This window comes from Myotis daubentonii, chromosome 3 (genome assembly GCF_963259705.1).
Source record: "Myotis daubentonii chromosome 3, mMyoDau2.1, whole genome shotgun sequence".
NCBI classification, from domain to species: Eukaryota; Metazoa; Chordata; class Mammalia; order Chiroptera; family Vespertilionidae; genus Myotis; species Myotis daubentonii.
In genome coordinates, this window is record NC_081842.1 from 9714316 (window position 1) to 9722140 (window position 7825).

The 7825-nt window shown below is 44.7% G+C and overlaps 1 long non-coding RNA gene across 1 annotated transcript; it reads left to right on the plus strand.

The window, feature by feature from the left end:
• The first annotated feature begins 3118 nt into the window (after positions 1 to 3118).
• On the plus strand, positions 3119 to 5616 carry LOC132229202 (uncharacterized). The gene is made up of 3 exons (XR_009451651.1): positions 3119 to 3199; positions 4851 to 4959; positions 5504 to 5616. It is a non-coding gene; the product is annotated as an uncharacterized LOC132229202 (long non-coding RNA).
• The last annotated feature ends 2209 nt before the right edge of the window (positions 5617 to 7825 follow it).

The following is a 7825-nucleotide window of genomic DNA, read 5'->3' on the forward strand; positions in this document are numbered from 1 at the left end:
TCCTCCTTCCAAAGGTCTCGGGGCACAGTCCTGGGACTACCCCCTCTGGGCGCCGCCCTGCGCCCTGAGAAGGGACCACTTCCCATCTCAGGCTGCAGTGCCCTCCTGCTGTTCCCACCCTCCCTTTGCAGTTCGGATCCGGTGGTGTCATCACCAGAGTCCTCATCAGAGGCAGGAGGTGTGATCATGGGAGAAGGGGAGAGAGTCAGAGAGACTGGAAGATGGGAGGCTGCTGGCTTTAGAGATGCAGGAAGGGCCCACGAGCCAAGGAATGCGGGGGTTTCTAGAAGCTGTAAAAGGCAGGAAACCGAGTCTTCCCTGGAGGCCTGGAGGAACCAGCCCTGCTGACCCCCTTTGGACTTCTGACCTCCAGAGCTAAAATTTATGATTCTGAACAAATAAATGTGTGTTGTTTCGGGCCACCATGTCGGTGGTGTTTTGTTACAGCATCTGTAGGCCGTATACTTTCTCACTGAAGTACAGCGTCCTTTCAGCCCTACGCCCACCATGAAGCCAGGAGTTGGACACTCTCAAACTCTTTTCCTGTTAAAAGTCTCCCAGAGGGTCCAAAATTGTGCTTGGTCAATAAATAATAAATTTATGTGCTTTTTCGTTGATTTTGTTCCTCGGATCCTGAATGCGGATGATATCACTTTGGTGCCAAACACTCTGGATTCTTCAGAAAACACTCATCCAAGAGAACAACAAGGTGGGTGCCCTCGACCCCGCCTCAGCCCCACGGGTGGGCTGAGAGGAGGCTCTGTGCTTCCAGCCCAGCCTCAGCTCCGTGACAGGACGACCCCCTCAGGAGAGTCTCCATCATCCAGGGCCAGTCCCCTCGGACACATGCTTCATGAGTGTGAGACCCATCGGTGTGGTGCCTTCCGTTCATGTCCCACTAAGAGCGGAGGAGGTCTCCACTTGACCGCCGATACACCAGTGACTGGTTTCTGAAACATCACAGTCTGCGTCTGAGACCTCACATCTCCCTCCCCTTGCTCTAGGTTCTCAACCTGTGGGTCACGACCATCGGAAAACACATATAGCATATCAGATATTTACTACGATTCATAACAGTAGCAAAATTACAGTTATGAAGTAGCAACGAAAATAATTTTATGGTTGGGGGTCACCACAACATGAGGAACTGTATTAAAGGGTCGCGGCATTAGGAAGGTTGAGAACCACTGCCTAGACCAGCCGTGGGCAAACTACGGCCCGTTTGAAATGAATAAAACTAAAAAAAAAAAAAAAAAAGACCGTACCCTTTTATGTAATGATGTTTACTTTGAATTTATATTAGTTCACACAAACACTCCATCCATGCTTTTGTTCCGGCCCTCCGGTCCAGTTTAAGAACCCATTGTGGCCCTCGAGTCAAAAAGTTTGCCCACTCCTGCCCTACACCCTTCCCCCTGCCTGCAACCCCACAGATGGGTGCTCCGCTGGGTCAGAGGGGAGGCGCACACAGGTTCCCTTGCCTCCTGGGGGCCAAGAGGAGCAGCTGCACCATCCCCCAGGCGCCCGGCACGGTTTCCAGAGAAACCGCTGGCTGACTCTGAGAGCATCTGGTTTATGTAGAAGGCTGAGCTCAACTTGGACTGTAGAGAAGAATGGCTTCCTATGAAAACAGGCCTCCGAATAATTGGTTAGTTTATTGAGGGAATGCTTTTTCAGGATAAGAACAGATGGTCAAAATAAGGGGTATGGAGACTCTGTCAACTGCCTGTGACCCCAAACCCCTGCTCCTGCTGAGACCCAGCCCCTTACTCTCTCCACACTCACTTCTTCATTCTCAAGGATCAGATGAAATGTCCCCGCACACACACGATCCCCTTGTCTAAATTACATCCTTCCTGTTCATTTTACAAACGTCATTTTGATTTTCATTCATGGACCATTTCGAACATACAGAAGAGGAGAGAGCAGTGCAGGGACCATCCCTGCACCCATTTCCTAGGTGACCCTCATTAACCATTTGCCATATTTGCTTTCACGACTTTATGGTGGAAATATTTTAGAATTATTACAGACACTGTGACATTTCACACATAAATACTTCCGTGTTCATCTCTAAAAAAGGACTGCTTTCTACATAGCATAATACCACTACTGAATCAAGTTCAAAATGTGATATACCAAGCTAAAAATAGCTCCTAAACATCCTTGCCATATTTAAATTTCCACAATTCTCCAAAGTTGCCTTTTAGAAGCTGTTTTTCCCCCAAAACACTGACGTTTAAGGCTTCTTTACAGTATCTTTCTGTCTTATATCAAACTAAGGATGTTCTAAAAGTACTTGAAAAGATTTTTTCCTTTGGGGGTTATATTATCAACTAGAGGCCTGGTGCACGAAATTCGTGCAAGAGTAGGCTATCCTTCCCCCGGCTGCCAGCACCAGCTTCCCTCCAACACCCAGGACCTGGGCTTACCTCCAGCTGCCGTCAGGCAGCCCCCGCTTCATCTGGAAGGTCGTCCGGAAGGATGTCCATCAGGACTTCCGGTCTAATTAGTATATTACGCTTTTTTTATTATTATAGACTAGAGGCCCAAAATCATGCGCGGGTAGGGTCCCTAGGCCTAGCCTGTGATCAGGGCCATCTTCTGCCCTCTCGCCAGTCCCCAGTCCCGCCCCGCCACCTTCATCCACCCTGGTTCCCCATAGGCTAAGTGATCAATCAGGGCCTGCGAGCTGCGGGGAGGGACTGAGAATTGGTCAATGCACCTCATAGCGACTGGTCGATCAGTCATGCCGGTCGTTACACCGTTACGATTACTGGCCTTTTATTATATAGGATAAGATACACAGTTGGGTTTACCTTTTCTCAGCTTGTTTTCAAATGTTGGGAATTCTTTCTTAGTAATTTAATTGTTCAAAAATGTAAAATATTGACCTGATTCAAAAATCAAAGGTTAAAGGTACCCTAGAGAGGCTATGCTCCCCGGCCTGTCCCTCCACCCCACTCCAGTCAGCTCCCTGCAGGCACCCATTTCCACTGGCTTCTGATTTGTTCTTCCAGTGTTTCTCTTATCAATGTCGTTTCTGTGCAAACGAGAGTGCACTGTGCTCTCAGATCCTCACTCTACATTTTCATTTAACAGCATAAGCTGGAGGTTACTCCAGCTCACTCTTCATTCCTTGCAGCAATTGGGTTTTCCATCTTGTGGATCCGCCATGGTTTCAAGCAGCATCTCAAGAGTAAGACATTTGGTTGGCTTCCAATCCGAAGGCTGCAAAGAAAACCCCCATGCATGTGTCCTTTCCTGCTGCTGCACACGTGTGCATCCCAGGACAGATCAAGGGAAACGCATCTGTAACTTGGTTAGATCCGGCCAATTCCCTCCATAGGCTGTGCCGTTTTGCACTGTGGCCAACAACATAAACAGCCTCTCCACACAGCCTTGCCAATGAAATGAGCTGTCAGACCTCTGGGGTTTAGGCAGCCTGAAGGCTGGGAACCGGGATTTCAGAGCACTGATCTGCGTGTCTCTCGCTGCAGATGAAGCTGAGGGCCATTGCATCCATTTTTCCCGAGAAAAGGCGTATCCATGTGTTGAGGGCCATTGGCATCCTTTTTTCCCGAGAAAAGGCTCTTGTCCATTGTTCTGGTCTCCATTTCTGAGAACTCTTTTCACATTAAGTAAACTAGGCTTTCGTGCCAACTTACAAGTATCAGTTCTCAACTTATTCATTGTCTTTTGCCTCTTGTTTTGTTTTGATCAGAGATGATTTATATTTTAATATAGTTGAATTTATTGATTGTTTCCCCTATTGATACTGAATTTTAAACAATATTTAGAAAATATTTCCCCTTTCCCAATTACAAAGCAATTCACATGTTTTCTCCTAGTACTTATATGATTTCATGTTTTGTATTTAGATCTCTGATCCACTTAAAGTTTATCCTATAGCATCTAGTGTAACATATGGACCCAATTTTATTTTTCCAAATGGCTATCCAAATCACCCACTACCATTTATTAAAAATTCCATTGTCCCCCAACTTGAGGTGCTGTCTTTATCTTACTTAAACTCCACATCTGTATGTTGGTCTACTTTGGGATCTTCTAGTCTGTTCCACAGATCAGTCTATTTATAGAACAAAGCCACACTTTTAATTATAGACACTTTCTAGTGCTTTTAACATCTGCTAGGGATAGCCTCATCCCCCTGCCATTGCTAATATTTTCCAGCATTTTCCTGACTATTCCTTTTTATTTTTTCATATGCGCTTTAGAATCAATTTTTCTGGGCCCTGAAGGAGAGGAAGAACCCTTTGGTATTTTTAGTTACAAATTAAGGAATTTGACCTTTTCATGATACTGAGTCTTCTTGTCCAAGAACACACCTTGCATTTTCATTTGTCTACTTTAGTGTCTTTCATATTAAAGCTTTCTCATATAAGTGTTCCATACTCATTTTTAATTCCTATTTTATCTATTTTTACTATTGTTTGGACATTGTTTCTATGAGGACTACTTATTTTTCTGCATTAACTTTATATCCTGCTACATTAGTGAATTCTATTATTTTAGTAGTTTCTCAGTTGATTACCTTGATTACCAACATAACAATCTGCAAGGGATCATTTTAGCTCTTCCTTGCCAATTCCTGTGCCTGTGCATGTGTGTGTGTGTGTGTGTGTGCATGTGTGTGCGTGTAACTGCATATGAGATGTTTCTGATAGGATATTAAATATAGGTGTGATGATAGTAGGTCATGGTCCTGACCTTCAGAGGAATGCCTCATTGCCCTCCATTAAGACACATTTTTAATATGTAGCCATAAAAGATGAGGGGATAAATCTTCTTTTGCATATATGGGGATGATCATATCCTTTTCTTTTTAGCTCCCTTTGTAGTCTGGTGATTTGAAGAAGGGAGGTAGAGAGGAGCAGTTCTAACTTTTCTATGTGAAGATGTCTGCTTAGTCATTCTATATTTATATACTCAACTTTGGTAAGTTATGGAAAGTTATCTTTTCATCCAGGCTTTCAAGTGTTTTGGCCTCGTTATAAGCAATCACTTAGGATTTATTTAATTTTCTCTATCTAATGGCCATTTCCTCCTCCGTTTAGGATTTTTGTTATGTGTATTTATTTTTTGCTTTTTCTCTGGATGAGGTATCTACTGATTTGTCTATTTTATCAGCAGTTTTCAAAGAGCCAGGCTTTTATTTGTCAATTCTACTTTTTTCCTGTTTCCCAAGTTATTTTCTGACTTTGCCTTATTAATGGCTTTCAGTGTATTCAAGTTTTCTCACTGTAAATTTTAGAGTTGACAATTAATTCCTTTATTGTTTCTCTTTTATTTTTCTTGGCATAAATATAAGCTATAAGTTTGTCCCTGCGCACTGCCTGAGCTATATGCCCCAGAGTCCGATATGTTTCTATTATTTCCTAGCAATTCTGAAAACGGTTTGCATTTATCCTTTGACACAAGAGTTTTTAAACAAAAATTTAAAATATACAGACAAAAGGACATTTAAAGTTTTGATTTCTAGTTTTATCATGTTCTTCCTAAGAAACTGCTTCAAATTAGAGACTAACTAAAGTCATGACAACTAAATGCAACAGGCGATTTAGGATTGGACCACGTACCAGAGAGAGGGGAGGAGCAATGAAGGACATTACTGGGACAGTCATCAAAATGTGAACATGGCCTGTGACTCGAGGATGGCATCGTATCAATGTGAAATTTCCTAACTGTGATCGCTGCACTGTGGTTATGCAAGGGAATGCTCTTGGCCTTAGGAAATACACACTGAAGTATTTAGGGATAAAAATAATACCAATTATACTCAGTGATGAAATTAGCTTTTGTTTAGAAGTTTTAATAAGCAAACTTTTGCAAATATATAGTAATGGCCACACAATTAAAATGCTTTCAGCAAAGTTTCCATTTGGAGTAAATTTACTAATTCTGCTTCACTAAGCAAGAAAAATTGGGCATGTAAAGGGAAATCCTGACAAACATATAACTAACATATTTCAGTGTGTGTTTTTATAGCAGTTCCATTTCTATTGTTTTCTGAATGTTCAGAGCCTAAATGTCCCAAGTGAAGGAGGAATCCACACAGCCAGCCTCACACAAGCTGAGGACAACGGTTCTCTTGGGAAAGAAATTATACATGTTGCCAAATTGCTCCCCACCAGGTGTTTAACTAAAATCTGAAAAGCCAATAACAGTGCGTCTCCCGTGGCTGTAAGACGAAGGGACAAGGGAATTAAAGCTGCAGCTTGCACTCCCGAAGTGCTCGATGCAGTGAGCACCCCGCCATCCGCCACCTTGCCTTTTGCAGGATGTCGTTCCCAGGTTAGCTTTCCCACTACTTTTGCCTTCATGTTGCTTTTCCGTGGGCTCTGTCCCTGTGTTCTGCATGTTTGTTCATCGTTTGCCAGTTGGATTTAATGAGGTTTCCTCTCAGGCTTGCGTTTGATCTCTGCTTCTCCCAGATGGTCCCCAAATGTGGCTGGAGCGGCTGTCGGGGCAGCTGCAGGGGTGCTGTTTGGACTCCCCGCCATGGCAGAGCAGGTGTGGGGTGGCTCGGCTGAGGATGGCAAGGTCTGAGCTGCTCCAGGAGACAGAGGACACAATTTTTTAAAATATATATATTTTTATTGATTTCAGAGAGGAAGGGAGAGGAAAAGAGGCAGAAACATCAATGATGAGAGAGAATCATTGATCGGCTGTCTCCTATATGCCCCGCACTGGGGGATCATGCCCACAACTTGGGCATGTGCCCTGACCAGGAGCCCAACCATAACCTCCTGGTCCATAGGTCAATGCTCACCACTGAGCCACGCTGACTAGGCCAGAAGACACAATTTAAGCAAGAAGTTCCAGACACACAATGGATTCTCCATGTGTCAGGCCACACCCACTAACTGGGGAAGCAGAGGGATCAGGTAGACAAGTTGGGCAGGGAACTGGAGTCAGCCATGGGCTGCCATCTCTTCCAGGTGGCCCTCAGTCCCAGCCTGACCCAGCCTTCAGAGCAGAGGTTCTCAGCTGGCTTCACATTCACATGATGGCAGGGGTGGGAGGGGGCCCTTACACTCTCCGACGCCAGGCCCAGCCCAGCCTAAGTGACCCCCACCCTCTGGACTGGAGCCCAGGTGACTTTAATGAGCAGCCGCTGCTTGGAGGAGAAGAGGCCTAGCATTCCTTACATGCTCGGGGAGCTTCAGAACCAAACAAAACACTTTGTCCAAACGCCACTTGGAGGAAGATGAGAGCTGCTCGCTCTGGCTGCGCCCAAGATTACTTCGTGGCGGGGGCAGGGGAGTGGACATACTTGCAATGTGACCTCTGTCTCCCAGCCAGTAGTATCCGTGGAGGAGGAAGTCCTTGGTTGTCACCCAGGGCAGGAGGCTCTTTACATGGGAGCACAGAAACCCTCCGAACAGGGCTCCTGGAGGAAGTCTGCCTGCAGTTGCTGATGGTGCTCTGCCTTCCCAGAGCCTGAGGCTGGACTTCTGCCCACCTGGCCCTGGGGCGCATGCAGGAGGCAACATATCGATGTTTTACTCTCACATTGATCTCTCTCTCTCTCTCATCAATTAAAGCATGTCCTTGGGTGAAGATTAAATAATAATAATAATAATAATAATAATAATAATAATAATAATAAAAAGGATGGGAGGGCATTGGAGAAGTGCAAGTGAAATTTTGATGAGGCTCTACTATACACCCAAGAGAAAGGCAGAAATCCGAAAAGACCGATCATAGCAAATGTTGGTGAGGGTATAAAACAACTGCTGGAATGTAAAGTTGGGGAAACTGGCAGTTTTTACTAACGCTATATACACACCTCCCTATGATA